Source organism: Kogia breviceps, chromosome 13, assembly GCF_026419965.1.
Source record: "Kogia breviceps isolate mKogBre1 chromosome 13, mKogBre1 haplotype 1, whole genome shotgun sequence".
Classification (NCBI taxonomy): Eukaryota; Metazoa; Chordata; class Mammalia; order Artiodactyla; family Physeteridae; genus Kogia; species Kogia breviceps.
The window spans coordinates 1963316-1989301 of NC_081322.1; the positions used below are offsets into that span (position 1 = coordinate 1963316).

Here is a 25986-nt window from a genome sequence, read left to right on the forward strand (position 1 = left end):
GTGTGACCATAAGTGAGTCCCTGAACCTCTCTGTGTCTGGGCTTTCTTCTCTAAAAAAGTGAGATATTAATACCATCTACCTCACTGTTGTGAGCATTAACTGAGTTAATATATGTAAAGTAGAACCATGCTTGATACGTGATAAGAGCTCTTTAAGTGTGAACTCTGTTTTATTACTATTAGCACTTTACAATTTATCGTGGGCTCTTCCATCCTGTAACTCACTTGGTTCTCACAAGAACCCTGTGAGATGTGAAGGATCTATATCTTTGTTTCATTTTGCAGTTGGAAGGACTAGATCTTACAACCAATCCAAGGCAGTGTTATAGGTGGTGTGTACCCACATCTAGTCTCCAAAACTAGATTTGGGCTTGTTACCACCCTGTCTCTACCATCACATACTCTGTCAACCTAGACAGAATTTTTAAAAAACCACATGAATACTTAATTATAGTGGTATGAAGGAGAATCACAGAGGTGTCAGAGCACTGGCCCCTGAGATCACTCCGGGAGCTCATGCTGACTTAACTCTCACCACGACCTTGTGCCTGATGAGACAAGGAAGCAGTGGAGGTGTTGAGAACCACACAGGATGCCACCAACATCCACAGGGGCAGATAGATGTCACTGTGGTTCCCTCGGAGATGGAGCTGTTCTTGGGAATGATTGAAGCCAAGCTGGCCCTTAAAGGCATCTCATTCCCGGGACACTGGGCAGAGAAAAGGCCAACCTCTCTACACATAAGTTTTTTTCCTTGAAGCCATGTCACCAAAGTCTTACTGTCCTCCTTTCTGTGCCTGATGCCTGACTTGGGGCTCTGCACTTAGTGGGTGTTCATTAAATAACAGATGAATGAATAGACACATGACTACCATGTATATGAGCACCAAAATTTTTTTTTTTTTTTTTTTTTTTTTGTGCTACGCGGGCCTCTCACTGTTGTGGCCCCTCCCGTTTGCGGAGCACAGGCTCCGGACGCGCAGGCTCAGCGGCCACGGCTCACGGGCCCAGCCGCTCCGCGGCACGTGGGATCTTCCCGGACCGGGGCGCGAACCCGCGTCCCCTGCATCGGCAGGCGGACTCCCAACCACTGCGCCACCAGGGAAGCTCATGGATTTTCCTTTTTTGAAAGGCGAGCCTACCACTTGAGCTTGTCCGAGTTCATCTACCAGGCAAGTGTGCCTTTTTGCTTGTACAATAATCCATCATGTAGGTCACTCTGGGCAAACTAGCCCCATAGGCTTTCCACTCTGTTTATCACCGAGGGGTTTCATCTGATGTGAGAATGCAGCGAGCTGCAGCCCAGCACACTTATTTACATCCAAATGAAAACACATCAAAAGAAAGCAGACATCTTAACATTAATGGATGAAAGGGTACTGCTCACCTCACCTCTCCACCGTGAAAGGAAAAAACATGTGAAAACGGATGTGATGTGGTTATTCCTCTATTCTTTTCTTTTTCCTTCCTGCTCTTCCTGCTGACAAGGATGGAAAGGCTGCATGTGAGAGCTAAGTCATATCAGGTGGTACTGAGCCATTTGTAGGACAGCATGGGTGTGAATGTAGATTTTCATTGCTTTGCAACATTGCTAAGCAATTCATTAAAATGTTGTCACTGATACCCCTAGTGCATTTTAAATAACCCCACGCTCAGTAGAGGGTAGCCTGTTTTCAGTAAAAGGGGAAAACACATGGCTCAAAACATTTGACAGAAAATAAGTAACATGTAAATGTGCAGTGAGACAGATGCTGGGGCACGTGCAATAGGCTAGTGGGGAAAGAGGGGCCACTAGGACCAGGGTGCACCAAAGTGAGGGGAAACCGTCCTAGGATCGATTGTTGTTGTTTTTTTTTTTTTTAAGTTTTCTAAAAGTAAATTTAGTTTCTCCTCTTCTGTGAAGTCCATGCAAGCTGTGATTTCTGTAAGATTTTATTAGTTAAAAGTTTGTTTAATATATAAGATAGATAAACAACAAGGACCTACTGTATAGCACAGGGAACTATATTACTATCTTTTTTTGTTACTTTTTATTTTATATTGGAGTATAGCCGATTAACAGTATACAATGTTGTGATAGTTTCAGGTGCACAGCAAAGCAAGTCAGCCATAATATACATGTATACGTTCTCCTGCAGACTCCACTCCCATCCGGGCTGCCACATAACATTGAGCAGAGTTCCCTGTGCTATACCATAGGTCCTTGTTGGTTATCCTTTTTAAATATAGCAGTGTGTACATGTCAATCCCAAACTACCTAACTACCCCTTCCCTCAACCCTTTCCCCCTGGTAACCATAAGTTCATTCTCTAAGTCTGTGAGTCCGTTTCTGTTTTGTAAATACGTTCATTTGTGTCATTTCTTTTTAGATTCCACATATAAGTGGTATCATACAATATTTCTCTTTGTCTTCCTTCACTCAGTATGACAATCTCTAGTTCCATTGCTGCAAATGACATTCTTTAATTCTTTTTTATAACTGAGTGATATTCCATTGTGTATATGTACCACATCTTTATCCATTCCTCTGTCAATGGACATTTAGGCTGCTTCCATGTCTTGGCTACTGTAAACAGTGCTGCAATGAACACTGGGGTGCATATATCCTTTCAGACCATGTTTTTCTCTGGATGTACGTCCAGGAGTGGGATTGCAGGGTCATATGGTAGCTCTATTTTTAGTTTTTTAAGGAACCTCCATACTGCTCTGCATCATGGTTGTATCAATTTACATTCTCACCAGCTGTGTAGGAGAGTTCCTTTCTCTCCACACCCTCTCCACCATTTATTTGTAGACTTTTTGTTGATGGCCATTCTGACTGGTGTGAGGTGATATCTCAATGCAGTTTTGATTTGCATTTCTCTAATCATTAGTGATGTTAAACATCTTCTCATGTGCCTCTTGGCCATCCGTATGTCTTCCTTGGAAAAATATCTACTTAGGTCTTCTGCTCATTTTTTGATTGGGTTGTTTGTTTTGATATTAAGCCACATGAGCTGTTTGTAGATTTTGGAGACTAATCCCTTGTCAATCACATCATTTTCAAATATTTTCTCCCAATCTGTGTGTTGTCTTTTCATTTTGTTTATGGTTTCCTTTGTTGTGCAAAAGCTTCTGAGTTTAATTAGGTCCCATTTGTTTATTTTTGTTTTTAGTTCCATTACCCTAGGAGATGGATCGGAAAAGATATTGCTGCAATTTATGTCAGAGAGTTTTCTGCCTATGTTTTCCTCTAGGAGTTTTATAGTATCTGGTCTCACATTTAGGTCTTCAATTCATTTTGAGCTTGTTTTTGTGTATGGTGTTAAAGAATGATCTAGTTTCATTTTTTTACATGTAGCTGTCCAATTTTCCCAGCACCACTTATTGAAGAGGCTGTCTTTTCTCCATTGTATAGTCTTGCCTCCTCTGTCATAGATTAACTGACCATAGGTGCGTGGGTTTATTTCTGGGCTTTATATTCTGTTCCATTGATCTATGGTTCTATTTTTGTGCCAGTACCGTATTGTTTTGATGACTATACCTTTGTAGTATAGTCTGAAGTTAGGGAGCCTGATTCCCTCCAGCTCCATTTTTCTTTCTCAAGATTAGATTGCTTTGGCTATTCAGGGTCTTTTGTGTCACCATACAAATTTTAAGATTTTTTTGTTCTAGTTCTGTGAAAAATGCCATTGGTAATTTGATAGGGATTGCATTGAATCTGTGCATTGCTTGGGTAGTATAGTCATTTTGATAGTATTGATTCTTCCAATCCAAGAGCACGGTATATCTTTCCATCTGTTTGTGTCTTCTTCAATTTCTTTCATCATCATCTTACAGTTTTCAGAGTACAGGTCTTTTATCTCCGTAGGTGGGTTTATTCCTGGGTATTTTATTCTTTTTGATGCAGTGGTATATGGGACTGTTTCTTGAATTTCTCTTTCTGATCTTTCATTGTTAGTGTATAGGAACGCAACAGATTTCTGTGTATTAATTTTGTAGCCTGCAACTATACCAAATTCATTGATGAGCTCTAGTAGTTTTCTGGTGGCATCTTTAGGATTTTCTATGTATAGCATCATGTAATCTGCAAACAATGACAGTTTAACTTCTTCTTTTCCAATTTGGATTCCTTTTATTTCTTTTTCTTCTCTGACTGCCATAGATAGGACTTCCAAAACTATGTTGAATAAAAGCGGTGAGAGTGGGCATCCTTGTCTTCTTCCTGATCTTAGAGCAAATGCTTTCAGCTTTTCACTGTTGAGAATGATGCTAGCTGCAGGTTTGTCGTATATGGCCTTTATTATGTTAATGTAGGTTCCCTCTATGCTAGGGCTGATTCTTGATTAAAATGGCCCAAATCCAGTGTCAAAGATGCCTGGCAATTTCAGCACCCAGGGAGAATCTGATCTGGTGGGTGGGTTGTTACAGTTGAAATCTCCAGGAAGTGACATGGGCAGATGGGCACAGTAGCCCACAGGGTGAAGTGACCCAGAAAAAAGGGACCCTGGCAGAGCTAGGCTGAATGTGAGGCCCTAGATGAAGAGTTTAGGTGGCACAGTGTTCTAGGTGTTGGATGGGGAAAGAAATCACAAATCAGAAAACTGAGGCAGCCCAGCCACCCAGCCCTATGAAGTGCACACACTTAATGTGGGCTGGGAAGGCTATAGCTCCAGATTCTCACAGGAGCCCAAGGCTCTTCTTGGCCATCACAGAACCACAGTAGTAAGATGAGTTCCAGACCCGGCCAGATGATGGGAGCCGTGTCTACTGTTATGTTACCAGTATCGGCCCCATAGATATCAGGGAAAGGCTGGGGCAGGACTGGGAAGCCAAGAGCTTACAGGCACCAAAACTGGCTAGGATATCTGAACACATACACATGCACTCACCTCACCTACTAGAAGGATATACTCCAAAATGCTCACAGTAATTATCATTGGGTGGTAAGTATACGTAAGGGTTCTTTATTGCTTTTTAAAAACTTTATGTCCCCTTAATTTTTTTTAGCATAGAAATAAAACTTTTGAAAATTTTGGTAAGAAGAAAAAAGGTTCTTAAATTATGCTTTACTTTAATTGAAAGTGTACTTGAAGCAGGTTTAAAGGTAGGCCACTTGAAAAAAACAAAAAAAGGAATGCTGAAGGTTTTTTTTTCACATTATAATCTAATCTTAATCTTATACCATCCTCAAACCCTCTCTCCCCATCCTTGCAGGGTGGAGGGGGGGCGGGTAATGTGGCAAAAAAATCATTTTTGAGAGTTCCTCTGGCCTGGCCTTGAAATCTTAATTTGGGGAATAAAATAAAGGCTGCCAAAGTAAGAATCAGAGTGCTTGTACTTGAATCAAGCACAAAATCTTACCAGTTAATGTTTCAGTCTCTACTTTCAAGAATATGTATAATCTTCTTCCCTTTATTCACATATTTATCCTTAGCTCTTTAATTTATGGAAATCAGTCTCTTCGTAACATTTTAGCAGTATAACATCTAGCTTTCAGGAAATACCCGGTTATGCTTACTTACTGATTTGTACTCTGAAGGAGGCAGAGAGATGCAAAGCTACATTCCCTGGGATCTCCAGCCCATTTTCCCTCTATTCCTGCTCCTGCTAGAATTGCAGTGTTCAATTACAGAAATGGCAATAATTACTCATAATTGTGCTTCTCATATGCAATGATTGACTTCAAATGTTGTTAGCACAGCTCAGTATCTCAGTAGCAGCTCATTGGCAAGGTTGCCTATTACAATTTATTTGTGTCACTCAGTTTATGTGAAGAGGCTAGAGACTAGGTAGTGGTTGGATTGTATAGTTAGCTTTTTCAAAGGGAGCAAAATCTGTCTTGTACTTTTGACAAAGTGTAACTCTAGGGAAGTTGCTCAATCTCTTGGCATCAATGTCTTAACCTGTAAAATGGGTTGGATTTAGTGATCTCTATAAATGCCCTCTACCTTCAGAGATATATTGACTTTAATTGGCCAAGTCTGAATTAATCTGGGGGTGGAAATGGGATGTCTTTTCAAGAGTAGGCGGTTCAACTTGTATATGGTGTCCTAAGGAAATATCAGAACCAAGAAAAGGTTTGATTGATAGAGAGGCATTAGATCTCAGTTGAAGATATTTCTCTTGCTACTATCCCTTAGTACTAGGTCACAACCCTCCCCTGGCTTTGTCAAATAGGGAAAGACTGATGAGGAGAAGTGGAAGCAGGGAGTGACTGATTCAGAGAGGGGATTCCATTCAAAAGCATGGGTGTCCAAGGCAAAAGAAATAAAAGCAAAAATAAACAAATGGGACCTAATCAAACTTATAAGCTTTTGCACAGCAAAGGAGACTATCCACAAAGTGAAAAGACAACCTACAGAGTGGGAGAAAAATATTTGCAACTGATTCGACTGACAAGGGGTTAATATCCAACATATACAAACAATTCATACAGCTTAATATAAAAAAACCACAAGCAACCCAATCAAAAACTGGGCAGAATATCTAAATAGATATTTTTCCAAAGAAAAGACATACAGATGGCCAACAAGCACATGAAAAGATGTTCAACATTGCTAATTATTATAGAAACTCAAATCAAAACCACAATGAAGTATCAACTCACACCAGTCAGAATGGCCATCACCAAAAAGTCTGCAAATAATAAAAGCTGGAGAGCTTTTATTTAAAAAAAAAAAAGAAAGCTGGAGAGGGTGTGGAGAGAAAGGAACTCTCCTACACTGCTGGTGGGAATGTAAATTGGTACAACCACGATGAAGAGCAGTATGGAGGTTCCTTAGAAAACTAAAACTAGAATTACCATATGACCCAGCAATCCCACTCCTGGGCATATACCTGGAGAAAACTATAATTCAAAAAGATACATGCACCCCAATGTTCACTGCAGTACTATTTACAATAGCCAAGACATGGAAGCAACTTAAATGTCCAGTGACAGAGGAATGGATAAAGAAGATGTGGTACATATATACAATGGAATATTACTCAGCCATAAAAAGAACAAAATAATGTCATTTGCAGCAACATGGATGGACCTAGAGATTATCATACTAAATGAAGACAGACAGAAAAAGACAAATATTATATGATATCACTCATATATGGAATCTAATCTTTAAAAATGATATAAATGAACTTATTTACAAAATAGGAACAGATTCACAGACTTTGAAAACAAACTTATGGTTACCAAAGGGAAAATATAGGGGGGAGGGATAAATTAGGAGTTTGGGATTAACGTATACACACTACTACATATAAAATAGATAACCAACAAGGACGTACTGTATAGCACAGGGAACTCAATATTCTGTAATAACCTATATGGGAAAATAATCTGAAAACCATATATACATGTTTTGTTGAAAACAACCAAAAACAAAAGCACGGGTGTCCCTTTCTAACTCCTGACCTTCTGTTGATTAGTTCTGGTCCTTTCTTCTCTCTTCCAGACTTGGGGATGGATTTTTGTTCTTTATGGATCTGACAAGAGTGAAATATCTATTTTACCCACATGGTGAGAAGAGGAAAACTCTTACTTCGGACTGAAAGGATGCTTGTTAGAACACAAGTCTTACCGGTTGTGTAAAGCTCAAGTCTGCTGAACAGCTCCTATTCTCACCACTACACAGCCACTGTGGACCTGGAAGCTGACTTCCAGAGGCCCAACGAGAAAGGCAAAGTAGACACTGATGTTGTAGTGCTGGCATCATATCCTGCCTCTCACCCAGGGAACTTCAATCAATTTCTCTTTTTGGACCAGTTTCATCACTGCAGAACTAAAGGGCTGGTAACCATCTAGTTTATTGATTATTCCTAGCATGTGATACAACTGCTCCTCTAATCACAGGTGAGCAAGGAGGAAGTAGAGAAATCATTACTTGGCTGGACTTCAGGTGTCAGGAAATGTCTGGGACTGGCTCCTACCACTGAAATGCTGATGGATAATACATATGTAATAAATCTAGGATACAGCCTGGTCATTTGTCTTATTAAAAAGTTAGAGAATGTCAGGAAATGGATAAAGAAGGAAAAAGGAAAATGGAAGGAGAGATCATACCAACAGGTTTTCATGACCTTATAAACTATCTTGGGCTCCAGTTTTATCACCTGGCACCCTTAGTCAGTTATTTCCTGGGGAGAGTCAAATCTTTGTCTAAAGGCTAGGGGGTTTTGGATTCTTCTAAAGATCCTTTTGGTTTGTTTAAAGAATGTTCAGAATTATAATGCTTTATAATGGATTGTTTGATGCTATGTTAATGATCTCCACGGAGAGGCTAGATGATCAAGACTGCTAAGGATAACAGAGTACAAATTAGCATTTTCTCGATGAAGAGCTCTAGGTCAAATCAGTTCCTCTCTGAACAGGACCAGGGGGTGACAAGAATATTATTGAAAATATTGACGATTGTGCTGGTATGATTTCCTCAAACGAGGAATGATTCAGAGTTATTTTTAGGCAAACTTGTGGCGGAGGTGGCATAAGAGGCTTTTCTTAGGCTTCCTCTCCTCCAAAGCTCACAGACATCGCACCACATGGAGGCCTTTCCTAGATCTTTGTTCTGTCATCTCTGACACCACAATCCCCACAGCTGATACAGAACTTTCCATCTAATACTATCAAGCTCTTTCCTTTCTCTATACTTTTGTCCCTGCTACTCCCTCTGTCTAGATATTCTCTCACCCCTTACTTTGTCTTCCCAGCAAACTCTTATTTACCTTTCAAGGCTCAGCTCCAAATTGTTTTTCTCTGCTCTTTCCTGACCTTTTCGTAAAAAATGGTGGTAAAAAACACATATACCAAATGTAACATCTAACCATTTTTAGTGTTGTCTATTCACGTTGTTGTGCAATAATCTAGAACTTCTTCATCTTGCAAAACTAAAACTCTGAACACACCCACTAAACACTAATCCTCCCTCCCCACTCTCCCCAGTCCTTGATAATCACTTTTCCACTTTCTATGATTTTGATTACTTTCAATACTTCCTATAAGTGGAATCATACAGTATCTGTCTTTTTGCGACTGGTTTGTCTTGCTCAGCATAACGTCCTTGAGGTTCATGCATGTGGTAGCGTGGGACATGATTTCCTTCTTTTTAGTCAGTTCATCTGCCTTGACCTTCTTTTAACATCTCTGTTCCACATCGATAGGCTAAGTGTTCTAAAGTATTAAGGATGCTCTGTCTCCTCTAAGGTTAACACGCTTGCCTTTTTCCTTAATTAATAGAGTGTAGGTTGAAGGAAGATTCAAAATAGTCTATTTTCTTAGGAAGCCTACAGTTTAATTGTGGAAATAAAAAACGAACACATAAATATTACTGTACTATGCTCTAATTATATGTTATATATTTATAAAAGCTGCAGAAATTCTTGAGAGGGCTGTTATAATCTGAAAAGGAATATTATGAATTGCTTTAAAACAGTAAAGTTTGACAACTGTGATGAAATGGAAACATTTCTTGAAAATTCCATTGACCAAACTAACATAAGACATAAAAAATGTGAATGGTCCCATATTTGTTCAGATACATTGAATTATCAAAAAACCTTCTCACAAATAAAATGCCCAGATTGTTTAACTAGTACAGTCTAGTAGTTTAATAAATATTACAAATTTATACAAAATTTTTTTCAGAAAATAGAGATGAAGGGAGTACTTATATCATTCTGAGGCCATCATTACCCTGATGCCAAAATTAGACAAAAATATTACCAGTAAATAAAATAGTTCAATATCCCCCATCATATAGACACAGAACTCCTGAACAAAATATCAGCAAGTAGAATCCTGCAATACACACACAGTGATCAAATTTTTCTAAGGAATGAAAGGATTTATTATATTTTTTGCAGTATGCGGGCCTCTCACTGTTGTGGCCTCTCCCATTGCCGAGCACAGGCTCCGGACGCACAGGCTCAGCGGCCACGGCTCACAGGCCCAGCCGCTCCGCAGCATGTGGGATCTTCCCGGACCGGGGCTCGAACCCGTGTCCCCTGCATCGGCAGGCGGACTCTCAACCACTGCACCACCAGGGAAGCCCGAAAGGATTTATTTAAGATTCTAATGTTAATCAATATAGTTCACCATATTAAGAAAATAAATATGGGAGAAAAACATATAATCATTTCAATAGATGCAGAAAAAACATAGTATTCAACACCCATTCATGGTTAAAAACTCTTAGCAAATGAAGAATAGAAAGGAATTTTCCCAATCTGATAAAGAATACCCACTGAAACCCAAGAGCTAGCATCATGCTTAGTAGTGAAACTCAACACTTTCCCCCTAAGTTTGGGAACAAGAAGAGAATGTTTGCTCTTACCATTTCTTTTGCACTTGAGGAACTACCTAGTGCAAAAAGACAAGAATAAACAAATAAAAGTCACAAAGATCAGATAAAAATTAAAACTTTTTATTCACAGGAGTAAGCATTGTTTACGTAGAAAATCCTAAGGAGCCTACAAAACAACTGCTAGGACTAATAAATGAATTTAGGAGGAATACAGTATAGAAGATCAATATTAAAAACCAATTTTATTTCTATGTGTTAGTAGTAAATAATTGGAAAGGAAAATCACAATTCCATTGAAAAAGCATTAAAAACAGAATTCTCAGGAATAAACTTAAAATATATGCAAGACCTCAACACTGAAAACTAAAACACATTGTTGAAAAAAATTAAAGACCTAAATAAATGGGAAGATATACAGTATTCATGAATTGAAAATTCAATATTAAGTTATGAATTCTCCCCCAATTTAAGTATAGATTGAATGTAATGTCAACCAAAATAACAGTAGTTTTTTTAAATGTAGAAACTGAGAAACTGAATCAAAATTTGTAAGGGAAATCAAAGTACCTAGAATAGTCAAAACAATCTTGTAAAAGAAGAGCAATGTTAGAGGCTTCACTTTATCTAATTTCAAGATACTATTAGGCTGTAGTACTCGAGACAACTAGTTATTGGTATAAGGATAGGTAGATAGACAAAGATCAATAGAACACAGAGTCCAAAAATAGACCCATATGTATGTGGTCATTTGATTTCTCCCAAAGGCACCAAGACCACTAAAAAGGGGAAAAGAAAGTCTTTTCAACAAATGGTGCTGGAATAAATGTATAATTTTATGAAAAAGTATATCAACACTGCCTTATACCATACTCAAAAATAAAATTGAGGTGAACAAAATTGAAAAAGCTTCTAAAAACCATAAGAATATCTTCACAAAATTTGGGTAGGTAAAGATTTTTCAATAGAAGAGGAAAAGCACTAGTAATAAAAAATAAAAATTTGAACTTCAAAACTGAAAACTTCTACTTATTAAAAGACACGGTTAAGAAAACGAAAAGGTAGGTGTGTTTTTCTTTAGTCAGCAGTTCTGGTGACCATGAAGGGACCCAGACCAGACTTCTCTCCTTCACCCGAATTCTGTGAGGACCCAGGCCTTTGCCACCAGCAGAGGCATCTTGTGCTTGTCCGCCTCCTTGGAGAGTCCAGACGAATTTGGATCTCTCCTGGGTTTTGGATCTCCCTTTTTTGACTAATGGCCCTAAATTTTATTCGGTGGTGAAAAAGCTCCTCTCTGTGAGGACTATGATTTCCTTGAGCTTAGTTTCAAAAACAGGTACCTGGGTTACCCAAGTTGAAAAACACCGGTAAGATTTCGCTCAGTTGAAAGACACTGAGTGTATTACCCAAGTTGAGAGATACTGGGAAGGAAGATTTTATTATGTACATACAGAATTTATACTTACAAGTACTTGCTTAATTGGAAATTAAAGGAAATCTCAACCTAAAAACGGCCAAATTGGGGTTCTTCTGACATTTGAATTTTTTTTTGCCTGTGCAGCTAGAAAAATCTGGCGTGATAAAACATCTTTTCAAAACCCTGATCTTAAAGGAACAAAACCCCTTCTAGGAGGAACTTGTATTTCTCTCCCTGTGTCTCTGATATGTAAATGTTCTACATGATCTTCTTAGGCTTTTTTTTCTCTCTCTGTTTGAGAGCTTGATCTTGGCACCTTATACTCCAATAAAAATGTTAAGAAAAAAAACCCCAAAAAACCTCAAGCTGCTGGAAAGGCTCCCTCACCCAAAATCTAATTCACAGCCTGCTTAAAGATTTAATCCAGGACAAATACAAATCTTAAGTCTTTCCCACAGACAGTAAAAAGCCTTAGTCATCTGAGCAAATAAATTTAACTTATTCCAACTTATTTATAAACTACTAAGTTTATACTGTAATACCCGATTCATGACTAATTTTTCAAGTGAAGCCATGAGATCTCTAGTTATATCGGTTTGTATGTCTGTGTGTACATTATACATACATGTCTCTAGCTCCAGATAGTATTATCAAAATTAAATTTATATAAGAGCTCTACTTAATTGACTTAAAAGTAAGCACTTACAAATTAAATGCTTCTAAGTGTGACAGAAACTAACCCAAATGAATGTCAAGTTCACATGATCTGGGAAATATTCAATATTAATTAATATTCAGAATTAAAGTTTAAGTTGTTGGTTTAATTCATATAGCCATGTCTTACTGTTACTGCACCTATGTTTATTTTACTAAAAGTCAGATAAGCCCCTATTATCTCTTATAAAATTTATCAGCGAGAAAAATAGCCTCGGATGATGGCTGACAGTCTAATATCTCAAAGTTTTCATGGGCAGTCAAACGTAATTGAACGTAATTGTTAGGAACAAGTGAATTAGATAGATGGGGTAAGGGCTTTAGGTGAACTCTTTAAATAATTATATTTTGTGGTATGTCCACTGAAACATACTTTCTCCAGAGTTTTGGTAACTTGAAATTTTAGTTTTGCTAAGTTAAATGATGAAAATTCATTAAATACCAAGATCATTTACAAATTAAGATACTGAAACATTAACACTGAAAATAGGCTTCTTTTCACAGAGAAACTAAAGATATTTAGGACTATTAATAAAAATGTTTGGACTAACATTTTTAATAAAGAGCACGTTTTTAAAAATCATAAGTAGTATTTATAATTTTGTCAATCTACAGAATGCTAATTAATGTAAAGGACAGTTTATAATTGCTTACTTTTTAGTTTTCACTAGAAATTAAGTTTTCAAAAAGAATTCTAATTAATATATGTAATTAAGACTACTAAAATTAATAAGGAAAACACCTTTGTATGAAGAGAAAAAAGGTATAAGGAATGAAAATATTTTGTTAGGTAAAAGAAAGTAATTTTATCCTGGAGAGAGAAAGGGAAAGCATACGATGAAACATGAAAGTGAAAAAAAAGTTATGGAATGTTTGAGGGCAAGGAGCCCCAAGAAGAGTTTTATGCATGGTCAGGACTGGCTAAGATTAAAATAAAATTTAATTGAATAAATCAATTTTAGAATTAAGAGTAGGCTGGTACAAAACTAAAATATGGTTCTGTCTGTGTTAAGAGAACAAAGTTTTCTTATTGATCTGTTTTTGATAACCAATTGTAAAGTTTCTTTTCCTTTTAATTAATCTATTAGAAGTTTCTGTATTTAACTTTAAGATCTTTTATTGTCACTTTGTTTGAATATTAAGCATTGTTTCAGAGTAACTTCTGATCCTATTTGACCAAGTGTTTTAAAACCTTTGGGATATTCTTGACAAACTTCCAAGTCAAATTTTAGATAAAGTTATTTTGACCTCTAGCTAACTTTGGGATATTTTTAAAGGCCCCTGAAAGATCCCAAAGAGATATATTAAACTAATTAGGTTTATTTGGTATGTTAAATTACATGGGAAATATTGTGAAATAACTAGTGATAAACCTTCTTTGGTTATACTGTATAGGTAAATGTCATTAATACAGATGCTCCAAAAATTATACGAATTCCTAAAACTCTGCTATGTCCTAGTATAATGTAATCATATTTCTAGTTATCTAAAAATGTTCTATGTCACAGAAATAACCAAGTTTCTTGTCCGTTGCATTGTAATAAGATCATAAACCATGCCATTTTAAGTTGTCATTTATAGACAGTCACTGTTTTACTCTGATGCTTTTACGAAATGAAGATCTTTAAAGAGATTCATAAAAAGGACCTTACAAACAAGCTTTCTGATGACTTTTAGATCATACCACTGAACTGGGTAAGAAATAATAAAACTGTAGGGGAAAACCTGATGGCTTCATCCTGATCAACAGGAATTAATTACATGGGACTAAATGAGCTGATAAATATGATTTATACTTTTATGACTTCTTGTCAGAAGTATTACTGGCTTTTAATCTTTGTTTTCCAGAAAACCTTTCCTCTTACACAATGACTTACAAGTTGATAAAGTAAACCTTTGTAAAAAAAGATTAAACATTTATTTTTTTTCTCTACCCGATCCCTCCAGAATTCGTCTTCTTCAGTCGCCTCCCCTCTGGACTTGATGGTTTGTTGTGATCCAGATTATGACTAGTTGTACTAATCATTGTTTTAATTTGTTCTCTGTTGTTTTCAAACTGTTTATGCTTTGTGTCTCTCTGCTGTACTATAACCTTACTAATGTTACTAGCTCTATTACTTATATTCTGTTTACTTTATAAGATTGTTATCTCTTGCATTACTCAATGTATAACCAGGCCTTTGACAAAATTAATGATGGTTAAATGCCTTGAGGCAATTGATCACATATATAACTCTATATAGAATTGTAATAGTGCAGCTCTATAACTCTACATAGAATTGTTAACAGTGTAATAGTGCAACTCTAAGTCAGACGGAATCTTCCTCTGACTTAGAAATAAAACTTCCTAGCACCATGGGATAAATTGGTCATGAAATGCTTCCCAGACTTTTGTTGAATTTATGACCAACAGGGAATATGGACTGGGAAGGTTGCCTGCTGTTCTAGTAAACAAATAATGTTGCCACTCTTTCCAATTCTACAACCATTAGCCACTGACAGTGTGCCCCGAGGGGAATTCAGGATGAAGAAAAACAAAGCATTCTCTGCTTTGGATACTGGCCCTAGATCATGCCTATTTCAATGAGCCCAGGCTCTGGTAACTTCCCATACATAGAAAAGCACTTAAAATCATTAACTTGAGATATCTGTTCTCTGTGATTAGCAATAATCTTTTGATTTCAATTACATGCTTTTTATTCAGCAAAAAAACTCCTTTATTTCCTGGCTCCTCTCTTACCTCTTCACAGCTACCTGAGAGGCTGTTTCCCAGGCTATAGTCCTTAGTTAAGATCCCCAAATAAAACAACTTGTAACCTAAAAAGAAAGCAAATGAAGAGGAAATCCACCAACCTGGAAAATATTTTTGCAATATGTATATTCAAGAAATACTTAAATATAAAGAACTTTTACAAATAGATAACAAAGAGTCAAGCAACCAATTAAAAATGGACAAAACCTGAACTGACACTTTACAAAAGATATACAAATGACCACTATGTAGAAGAATAGGTGCTCCATATTGTTTGTCTTTGGAGAAAGAGATTTTAAAGCCACAATGCAATACCAGAGGTAACATTCCAAACCAACTAGACTGGACAAAATTAAAAATACAGACAACCCTAAATGTAGGCCACTGTATGAAGCATTGAGAACTATCATACGTTCCTGATAGGACTGTAAAATGGTACAACCTTTTCAGGGAACTTTGGAAATTTTTTATAATATTAAACATACATATATCTTATGACTCAGCACTTCCACTCTTAGGTATTTATCAAAGAGAAGTGAAAACATGTCCACAGACAGACTTGTACAAGGACATCCAGAGTATCTTTATAACACCCCAATATCCCAAATGTCCATTAAGAAAATGAATAAACAAATTGTAACATTTATGTAGTGGAATGCTAACAGCAGTAAGTAGGAATGAATACTTGTTGGCAAGGATGTGGAAAAACTGAAATTCTTGTACATTGCTAGTGTGAATGTAAAATAATGCAGCCTCTGTGGAAAGCAGTTTGGTGATTTCTCAAGAAGTTAAAATACAGAATTATCCTACCAATTTCACTCCTAGGTATATGCCCAGAAGAACTAGCAACAGGTAATCAAATACCTGTACACAAATACTCATAGCAGTGCTATTCAAAGGAGCAAAAAGGTAGAAACAAATGTCCATCAACCAATGAACGTATAAACAAAATGTGATACATATATGAAATGAGGTATTAGTCGGCCACAAAGGAATGAAGTACTGATATATGCTACAAGGCAGATGAATCTCAAAACTCATGCTAATGAAATCAGACACAAGGGCACATGTTGTATGATTTCATTTATATGAAGTGTCCAGAATAAGTAAATCTATAGAGATAGAATGCATCTTAGTGGTTGTCAGGGGCTGGGGTTAGGAGAGAACAGGCAATGACTATTTAATGGATATGGAGTTTCCTTTTGGGGTGATGAAAATGTTTTAGAACTATATAAATAGAAGTGGTGGTTGCACAACAATGTGAATGCGATGAATGCTAGTGAGTCATGCGCTAAAAAATAAAAGGAATGAATGACTTATACAATTGACCCTTGAAAAATATGGGCCTGAACTGTACAGGTCCATTGACATGTGCATTTTCTTTGTTACTAAATACTACAGTACTACAGGATCCATAGTTAATTGGATCACATGCAGAACCACAGATATGGAGGAACCCCATACATTGAGGGCAGGCTATTAAGTTATACATGGCTTTTCAACTGCACAGAGGTTCTGCACCCTTAACTCCTGGCATTGTTCAAGGACTAGCTGTATAAGTACCAGTGTGGATGCGTCTCAAAAATGTTTTGAGCAACAGCACTTATATGCAAAATATGTACCATATGAGTTAATTAAAAAAAATTTTATACAGTTTTTAAAGGTTACTTTCCATTTACAGTTATCATAAAATATTGGCTATGTTCCCCAGGTTGTACAGTAAATCCTTGAGCCTATCTTACACCCCATAGTTTATGCCCTCCCCTCCCCATTGGTAACCACTAGTTTTCTATATCTGTGAGTCTGCTTCTTTTTTGCTATATTTACTAGTTTGTTGTATTTTTTAGATTCCACATATATGTGATATCATATAGTATGATATTTTCTCTGACTTATTTCAGTTAGCATAATGCTCTCCAAGTCCATCCATGTTGCTACAAATGGCAAAATTTCATTCTTTTTTATGGCTGAGTAGTATTCCATTGTGTGTATATATGTGTGTGTGTGTCACAATTTTATCCATTCATCCATTAATGAATACTTAGGTTGTTTCCATATCTTGGCAATTGTAAATAATGCTGCTATGAACATTGGCATGCATCTACCTTTTCCAATGAGTGTTTTTTTTTCTTTTGTTTTGCTTTGATTTTGATATGTACCCAGGAGTGAAGTTGCTGGGTCACATGGCAGTTCTAGTTTTTTGCGAAACCTCCATACTGTTTTCCATAGTTGCTGCAGCAATTTACATTCCCACCAACAGTGTATGAGGGCTCCCTTTTCTCCACATTCTTGTTAACATTTGTTATTTGTGTTATTTTTGATGATGGCCATTCTGACAGGTGTGAGGTGATGTCTCATTGTGGTTTTGATACGCACTTCCCTGATTAGTGAGGTTGAGCATCTTTTCATGTGCCTGTTGGCCATATGTATTTCCTTTTTAGAAAAATGTCTATTTAGTTCTTCTGCCTATTTTTAAATTGGGTTGTTTGTTTGATGTTGAGTTGTATAAGTTGTTTACATTTTGGAGATTAATCCCTTATTGGTCATATAATTTGCAAATATTTTCTCCCATTCAGTAGGTTGTCTTTTCATTTTGTTTATGGTTCCCTTTGTTGTGCAAAAGCTTTTGAGTTTAATTAGGTCCCATTTGTTTATTTTTGCTTTTATTTCCTTTACTTTAGGAGACAGATCCAAAAAAATATTGCTGGATTTATGTCAAAGAATGTTCTGCCTATGCTTTCTTCTAAGAGTTTTATAGTATCCAGTCTTCACATTTAGGTCTTTAATCCATTTTGAGTTTATTTTTGTATATGGTGTAGAGAATGTTTTAATTTCATTCTGTTACATGTAGCTTTACAGTTTTCCCAGCACCACTTATTGAAGAGACTGTCTTTTCTCCATCATATATTCTTGCCTCCCTTGTCATAGATTAATTAAGTATTTGGGTTTATTTCTGGACTTTCCTGTTCCATTGATCTATGTTTTTGTGCCAGTACCATACTGTTTTGATTACTGTAGCTTTGCAGTATAGTCTGAAGCCAGGGAGCCTGATTCCTCCAGCTCTGTTTTTCTTTCAAGATTCTTTTGGCTATTTGGGGTCTTTTCTGTTTCCATACAAATTAAAATTTTTTGTTCTAGTTCTGTGAAAAATGCCTTTGGTGTTTTGATAAGGATTGCACTGAACCTTTTTAAAAATTTTTTATTTACTTATTTTTTGGCTGTGTTGGGTCTTTGTTGCTGTGTGCGGGCTTTCTCCAGTTGTGTTGAGAGGAGGCTGCTCTTTGCTGTGGTGCACAGGCTTCTTATTGTGGTGGCTTCTCTTGTTGCAGAGCACGGGCTTTAGGCATGCCGGCTTCAGTAGTTGTGGCATGTGGGCTCAGTAGTTGTGCCTCATGGGCTCTAGAGTGCAGGCTCAGTAATTGTGGCACAGTTGCTCCACAGCATGTAGGATCTTCCTGGACCATGGATCGAACGCGTGTCCCCTGCATTGGCAGGTGGATTCTTAGCCACTGCACCACCAGAAAAGTCCCTGCATTGAATCTTTAGATTGTTTTGGGTAGTATGGTCATTTTAACAATATTGATTCTTCCAGTCCGAGAATACAGTGTATCTTTCCATCTGTTTGTGTTATCTTCAATTTCTTTGTGTCTTACAGTTTTAGGGGTACAGGTCTTTTTGCCTCCTTAGATAGGTTGATTCCTAGGTATTTTATGGTACAATCACATCAAAAAGAATATGATTTAAGTCAAAATTTCTTGCCGATGGGATGTGGGGATTCATTGGAAAGGAGCATTTTCTGTGATAGAAATGTTCCATGTCTTGATTGGGGTTGTGATAATACAGATGTATCTATTTGTGAAAACTCATTGAGGTATGTACCAAGGTCTATGCATTTAATGTGTATGTAAATATCAATCAAAGAAAATTTTAAAAGACCAAAATACTATGAAAATATGGGCAAAAAACCTGGACAATTCACAAGAAAGATATTTAACCATTCATAATAAGAGAAATGCAAATTAAAACGCCACTGAGCAATTTCTCATTCATCAGATTGGCAAAAATTTTAAATCTTGATATTATACTCTGACAGTAAGTATGTGGGAGACCAGTTAGTTTTATACATTGTTATGGTGAGGAATTTGGCAATATCTAGCTCATGTACATATGTATTTACCCTTTAATCTAGCACTCTCACTTCTAGCAATGTATCCATCTTAGTCTGTTAAGGCTGCTAAAAAAAAGTACCACAGACTGGATGGCTTATAAATAGAGATTTCTATTTTCTCACATCAGTGAAGACTGGTACTCCAAGATCAAGGTGTCAGCATGGTTGTGTGAAGATGGACTTCTCATGCCCTCACTTGGTGGAAGGGGCTATAGAGCTCTTTGTTTTCTTTTAAGAATAAAAATCCCATGCATAAGGGTCCTATTCTCATGAATTACAACATGTGAATTTTGGGGGGACACAGACATTCATACAGGCAATAGCCATGAGACACACCTCTAATAATAAAAAGATACATGTACAATAGGCTATTCATTGTACCATTACTTACAGTTGCAAAATACTGGAAATGACCTAAATGCCCAAACACAGGAAGTTGAATAAAATATGGTACAAATATTTGAATACTGTGCAGCTTTAAAAAATTAAAGATCTCTATGAGATAGAGTGATTTCAAAGATATATTGGTACATTAAAAAAGTACCAATAGACTCCTGGTTTTAGGCTCTGCATGCAAGGAGCTTGGAGTCATGACTTCATCCTAATAAGAAGTATAAGCCTGAATAGATTGAAAAATAAAGAACTCTACTTGGGAATCCATAAGAGGTGAGGACACAGGACAACCTGCTGCCCCCAAGTTTGGGGAGACAGGTAAATACAGGCACAACAGCTTTCCCAGAGCAGACAGTCATGTGTGAAAACCAGTGAGGGAATCAGTGCTGAGGTAGAAAACCTGACCTATAACTGGTGAACTGCTGGAAGCTCAGTGTGATAACTCAGAGTTAAAACTTAGGGGGACCCCACAATATGGTGAGATTTACCTCCAGGAGCTTGACCAGCTTCCCACAGTAAATATTGGAGAAAAATCCCCTTGAGCCTCCTGCAGGCAAGGGGAAAAGGAATCATTTTACAATATACCAGAGCACTTTCTTCTTAACAAGGCCCACCCTCAGGTGAAACCAATTAACCAGAGCCTAATTTCTGGGAATTATCAAAGCCTAACTGACCTGGGGTGGGGAGGGAGAAGGGAAATACCCAGTTCTAGTAGCTCTAGCCATTATGTTCCACCTAAGGTCGCGGTGGGGGGAGGCGGGGACTGAGAAACTCTTATGAAATGCACAGTCCAGAGGCATAGGCTCACTACAAGACTGAGACCTAGTCACAGGACTATAGAACTCTTCCCCTCCCTACAACTTATCATCACTTTACTGAAGGCTTATTCACAGCAGTTCCTTTTACCTGGTACGTACTGTTGGCTATCAAAAAATTGCAAGGCCCATGAGAAGTCCAAACACACAATTTGAGGAGACAGAGCAAGCATCAGAACCAGACACAGCAGGGATGTTGGAATTATCAGACCAGGAATTTAAAACTTTAAAGATTCAACTGAAATTAATTTAAAATTTAATATGCTAAGGTCTCCAATGGATAAAGTGGACAGTATTCAAGAACAGATGGGCTACGTAAGCAGAGAGATGGAAATCCTAAGAGCCTAAAAGAAATGTTAGAAAAACCCCACTGTAACAGAAATGAAGAATGCCTTTGATGGGTTTATTAGTAGATTGGACATGGCTGAGGAAAGAAGCTCTGAGCTAGAGGATATATTAATAGAACCCACAACAACCAAAAAGCAAAGGGAATAAAGACTAGGAGAATACAGAATATCCAAAAACTGTGCGAAAACTGCAAAATGTGTAACGTGTAATGGGAATACTAGAAGGAGAAGAGAAAACAGAATATTTAAAATAATGACTGAAAATCCCTTAAGTTAATGTCAGACACCAAACCACAGATCTAAGAAGTTTAGAAAACACCTAACAGGATAAATACTACAAAGACTACACCTAGGCATATGATTTTCAAACTACAGAAAGTCAAAGATAAAGAAAATTATAACCTCAAAGAAGCTAGATGTTCTTCCTTACATACGGAAGAACAAAGATAAGAATTACATCCAATTTCGCTTCAGAAAGACTTAATACAAAATTATACATATAGTATGTTACTTTTTGGTTAAAAAAAGGAAATAAAAATGTGTATTTGCTTTTGCAAAAGAGAACACAGGAAGTATAAACTAGAAATGAATGGAATTGCTTACCTTCAAGGGGTGGAGTATGGGGGAAAGGAGTAAAAGGGATCCAGGAGGGAGGCAAACTTCTCTGAGTATACTATTGTACTTTAGAGTTTTGACTTTTGGACTCATACTAATATATTGTATATTCAACAAATAAGCTTAAATCAATAAGCATGGGAGAAAAATATCCTAAAACTGAATGTAAGTAGAAACAAGTGAGCCCAACTGCACTTCAAATAAATAACATAATCACAATGGACCCATTACCTTGATTTATATACCCTGTTTTAAGGGCAAAAAAAATTGGGAAACAATCTTTTTCTTTTAAAGATTTTTTAAAATAGCGGTGTGAATATGGCAATTCTGAAACGCACACGATTGTATTGTAGGACTGAGAAAGTTAGCAAACATACTGAGAGTGCTGGGAGTCAAGGTCTTGCTGTGAAATAAGGGAGATACAAATATGGATAGGGAGGTAAGGTAGGATGAGATGCGGGGTTGGATTGGAATTAAGGGAATTTATATAAACTCCTGATCACCCCACAAGCCTGCAAGCCTTGTAGTTGCCCAGCCCCGAGACCAAAGAAGGAGCTTGGAGTCAGCGACAGAATCGCCCACGATTCACTGAACAGGGTAACTTACGTGTCAGAAGCGAAGGTCCTGGAGTGGTGCCCCTCTGTGTGAAGCGGCCGATTGCACGCAGAACATGCAGCAAGCCTCATTACTAGAGGAGGGAGGAGGCCACCATTTATAGCGGGAACTGACCTCTGGTTGGCTCATCAGTTACCAGGGAAACCAGCGGCTGGGGCAGGGGGCAAGCACTACAGGCAGTTACTGATTAAGCCCTATAACTAAGAGGATTGGCTAGTCCTGTGGGTGAAGCCGGACTGGTTGAGTAGGGGATGTACAGAGAGTAAGAGAACAGTCATCATGAGTGGCCTGCCTATCTATCTATCTATCTATCTATCTATCTATCTATCTATCTATCTATCTATCTATCTATCTATCCATCCATCCATCCATCCATCCATCCATCCATCCATCTATCTATCTATCTATCTATCTATCTATCTATCTATCTATCTATCTATCTATCTATCTATCTACCTATCTATCCTTAGAAGCGATGACACCAGAGTTGCCGTGAACAAACCTTGATTCCAGGTCCTGGTTTCTAAATATCATTTTCCACTAGAAGGAACATAGGTGGCTTGGAGAAATGGCTGAATGGCTGAGTCCAGGGTTGGGGCAGGAAGGGTTCAAGATGAATCTGGAACATCTTGTGGTAACTGAAAGTAAGAAAGTCAGAATAAAATGATGCGGTCATGTCCCCAGAGACACAGGAGCCAGTTTGAGCCAAATCTGGGACAATCCGAGCATCAGTGGATTATAACCTATGGAATAAATTAAGCATCTCTGAGGTCATACTGATAACAAATAGCTAAATAGGTAAATACGGTAGATGGGAAAACTCTTTGTGAGAATAGAATGCTAACTAGTAAATATAAAAAGAATGGTGGGCTTCCCTGGCGGCGCAGTGGTGGAGAGTCCGCCTGCCGATGCAGGGGACGCGGGTTCGTGCCCCGGTCCGGGAGGATCCCACGTGCCGCGGAGCGGCTGGGCCCATGAGCCGTGGCCGCTGCGCCTGCGCGTCCGGAGCCTGTGCTCCGCAACGGGAGAGGCCACAGTGGTGAGAGGCCCGCGGACCGCAAAAAAAAAAGAATGGTGGTGCATGACAGCCTCAAATTGTACAGATGTCCAAGGATTGTAATTAGACTGAGTGCTGGGACCAGTCACAACCTCAGGTATCCTTCTACCAATACTCCACCTGGCTTTCTGTTCCAGCCACAAAACAAGGACACTTTCATGTTCACCCGCCAACCCAGACCAAGAGATTCTCATTTAAACCAAGTGAGCACCTGCAGACACAGGTAATTACCACTGATTAAACCTTGGAATCACCTGGAAAACTTGTGCCTCTGACAGCATCTGGGCTCCAGCCTCAGAGCTTCCAGTTTAATTGGTCTGGGGTGAGGTGCAGGTGTCAGCATTTTAAAAAAGGTTGCCAGAGGGCTTCCCTGGTGGCGCAGTGGTTGAGAGTCCGCCTGCCGATGCAGGAGACACGGGTTCGTGCCCCGGTCCGGGAAGATCCCACGTGCCGCGGAGTGGGTGGGCCCGTGGGCCATGGCCGCTGAGCCTGCGCGTCTGGAGCCTGTGCTCCGCAACGGGAGAGGCCACAACAGTGAGAGGCCCGCGTACCGCAAAAAAAAGCACAGTCAAGGGGCTTCCCTGGTGGTGCAGTGGTTGGGAGTCCGCCTGCCGATGCGGGGGACGCGGGTTCGCGCCCCGGTCCGGGAGGATCCCACGTGCCGCGGAGTGGGTGGGCCCGTGGGCCATGGCCGCTGGGCCTGCGCGTCCGGAGCCTGTGCTTCGCAACGGGAGAGGCCACAGCAGTGAGAGGCCCGCATATCACAAAAAAAAAAAAAAAAAAAAAAAAAAGGTTGCCAGATGATTCTTTTGTGTAGCCAGGTTGAGAACTACAGGCATCAAAAACCATAGAGATTTCAGCATAGAAAACAAAGCATAAGAATTCATCCATATTCAAGATCTTACCTTGCTACATAAAATATCAAAATTTTTATCCTATCTGGGTGTTTAGTTCCAACCAGTTTCCTCTGTGACTACATCTGCTATGGAAAGGAAGATAGAGGTTTGATCTTTACCCCGATGAGTCAGGGAAACTTCTGGTTCGGGGAGGACCAAATGCCTTCAGAATTAGATGCTCCTTTAAGCATTTTGTGGTGTTCCCACCTACTGGCTTTTTCAGGAAGGTCAGTCACTGGGAATACCACCAAATGATTTCTAGGTCATCTTTCCCTTTACTGGCAAAGCCACTTAAAAAAAATAAGTGTGTAAGCGAGGCAAGGAGAAAGGAAAACAGTGACGAAATTATACTGTTGCCCTACCTTGGTCTGCATATCGGTTTGGCTTGTGTATTCCTGATTTCCAGGTCAAAATGTTTTCTTCACATTTTTACAGGGAGTGCTGAGGGCAGGGAAGCATCAGAGGGTTTTTTAATGGGACAGCTTTCATGATGTGATTTAAAAAAATTCCTTGGTACTAAATTGTAATCAGTATTAAATTGATGTCATGGGTAATGGAAAAACAATTTTATGGATTTTCAAACCCAGTGTCTCTTCAACTCACATGCAATCAAGTTTAAAACCTCTAAAGTTAATCTTCGTGAACTGTTCACCAGGAAACCTGCTGTGAGCTGCCATCAGGGTTGATTTGGATGCTAGTGGGAAAAAGGAAGACAATGTAACTGGTGAAAAGGGAGGCTGCTTTTGGCATCTGTGCAGTCAATAGGTGAAGTCTTGTCCTACTTATTACCAGTAGCTATCATTTAACTCCTTCATAACTTTGTATCTTCATCCCTCCGTCTTCAGAACTGTTAGAGGGACATCCATGTGAGTGAGCAGAGGTGGAAGGGACTGTCCCCTCAAACTGCTTCCATCTATTTAGATCTAAAATATGGCCCATCATTTAAAAAGAGGCACAAGCCTTGCATTCTGGAAATTACTTTTTCTGTCTGCTGACTACCTTCCTAGCCTCTATACCTGTTCGCAGTTTGCATACTTTCCATTGCTTCTCTCTATCTGGGGAAATTTTCCCGTCCTACACTTACTACACTTCCTACTTTTCCCATGAAGTCTTCCTAGACCATTTTAGCTGTCATTGCTCCTGCAGTCACCTAAACTTTTTGCAGAACACACCCCCAAATTTCTAACAAATTCTATTTTTAGTGCTTGAGGCTACTTCACAGGCAGGTCTTGTCTTTCTAACAAAACATTAAGCTTTGTTAAACTTTAAGCTGCTTCAAGAAAGGAATAGCTTATACACCTGAATCTCCCCCAGCATCAAGCAAGGCATTGACCATATTTTAGGTTAAGACCTTAGTTAATGATGAACTAAAACAAATACTGTAATGCTAACACATATATATGGAATCTAAAAAAAAAAAAAAAGGTTATGAAGAACCTAGGGGCAGGACAGGAATAAAGATGCCGACATAGAGAATTGACTTGAGGACATGGGGAGGGGGAAGGGTAAGCTGGGACAAAGTGAGAGAGTGGCATGGACATATGTACACTACCAAAAGTAAAATAGCTAGCTAGTGGGAAGCAGCCGCATAGCACAGGGAGATCAGCTCGGTGCTTTGTGACCACCTAGAGGGGTGGGATAGAGACACAAGAGGGAGGAGATATGGGGATATATGTATACGTATAGCTGATTCACTTTGTTATACAGCAGAAACTGACACACCATTGTAAAGCAATTATACTCCAATAAAGATGTTTAAAAAAGAATGATGAACTAACCTTGAGTTACAGAGATTTTGCATAATAAAGTATGCAAATTATTTGACTGTGGTGTTTCCTTTTGGGACCTTGACTAACACAAAATGATATCAGACTTTAGGTGTAAAAAGGGACGTAGCCATTTTGAAAATGCTATGACTTT

General features: G+C 38.5%; 1 protein-coding gene across 10 annotated transcripts in view; it reads right to left on the reverse strand.

Moving 5' to 3' along the window:
• LOC131768113 (COP9 signalosome complex subunit 8-like) overlaps positions 1 to 25986 on the reverse strand; it is a 312045-nt gene that overhangs the window by 145709 nt on the left and 140350 nt on the right. For 5 of the 10 annotated variants that reach the window (XR_010836158.1, XR_010836162.1, XR_010836164.1 and 2 more), the window contains exons 5-8: positions 22616 to 22751; positions 22105 to 22186; positions 15149 to 15225; positions 10311 to 10336 (exon numbers count right to left, since the gene is read on the reverse strand). The exons of 1 other annotated variant lie outside the window; for it this stretch is intronic. The gene's annotated coding sequence lies outside the window, so the exon portion shown is untranslated. The remainder of the gene's footprint in view (positions 1 to 10310; positions 10337 to 15148; positions 15226 to 22104; positions 22187 to 22615; positions 22752 to 25986) is intronic. 4 more of the 10 variants (XR_010836160.1, XR_010836159.1, XR_010836169.1 and 1 more) reach the window with 2 other exon arrangements.